General features: G+C 57.6%; 1 protein-coding gene across 7 annotated transcripts in view; it reads left to right on the top strand.

Moving 5' to 3' along the window:
• The first annotated feature begins 758 nt into the window (after positions 1–758).
• NRF1 (nuclear respiratory factor 1) overlaps positions 759–896 on the top strand; it is a 130,349-nt gene continuing 130,211 nt past the window's right edge. For 6 of the 7 annotated variants that reach the window (XR_003005632.1, XR_003005629.1, XR_003005636.1 and 3 more), the window contains exon 1: positions 763–874. The gene's annotated coding sequence lies outside the window, so the exon portion shown is untranslated. Of the gene's footprint in view, positions 875–896 lie in introns of all 7 variants that reach the window. The other variant, XR_003005630.1, reaches the window with a different exon arrangement.

Here is an 896-nt window from a genome sequence, read left to right as displayed (position 1 = left end):
AGATCACAATTTAAAAAACAAAGAACAACAAAAACTACCTCTCCTGTGTCTCTAACAGTAGTTTTTCTAGTCTCCACCCCTCCCTACTTCTCAGGCACTTGCTTGGGGGGGGGGTCCCTATTGCTTCTGACTCCCTCCACTCATCGCTCATGAGAGTAAGGACTTCCTTTTCCTAACAGGTACATCTCCAGCGCGCCCAGAAAAATACTTGGCACCGAATGGGCCCTCTGGAAATGCCTGCCAAACGAATGAATGAGCGAAAACATTTATATATTGCTTTGTACAAAAACTTTAGCTTTTAAATACTTGGGCAGGGTTTGAAATAGGGAAGCAAAGGTCATTTCAAAGAAAGGGTGAGGGAGCGACTAGCAAGGCAGCGCGGAGGAAAAGGAGGGGAAGCCCCTCTCCGATTATCGAGGCACGCTCAGGAGGTCCTATTTCCCGGGGCTGGGGGGCGAGAAATGTGACTATTTACAGATTAGCAACCATCTTGGGTCGCCTGCGTTACTTCCCCGGGGCGTGCACATTTCCCTAATACAGTTGCTTTCGTGATTCCGGCTCCATCCAAACCTCTACAGGGAAATGTGAACGCGGGGAGACCTCGGGGGACGGCCGGGGTCAGAGCCCAAACACCCTGCGAGATGCCCCGCCGAGACAGTGCCGACCTCCCCATCATGGCGGCGGCCGGGCGGGGAAGCCGAGCCCGTGCGTAGCGTGCGTGCCTCCTCTCCCTCCCCTCCCCCTCCTCGGCGGCGGCGGCGGCGGCGGCTTAGGCGGCAGCGCTCGCCATTGCCGCTGGTGGCAGGAGGCTGCGAGGAGCCGGCGCGGTCGCAGTCTCCACGGCGCAGGCCCACGGTAGCGCAGCCGCTCTGAGGTGAGTGCCCTACCGCGCAATC

This window comes from Neophocaena asiaeorientalis, unplaced genomic scaffold, assembly GCF_003031525.2.
Source record: "Neophocaena asiaeorientalis asiaeorientalis breed wild unplaced genomic scaffold, Neophocaena_asiaeorientalis_V1.1 scaffold681, whole genome shotgun sequence".
Taxonomy (NCBI): domain Eukaryota; kingdom Metazoa; phylum Chordata; class Mammalia; order Artiodactyla; family Phocoenidae; genus Neophocaena; species Neophocaena asiaeorientalis.
This window is presented reverse-complemented; position numbering and strand designations above follow the sequence as displayed.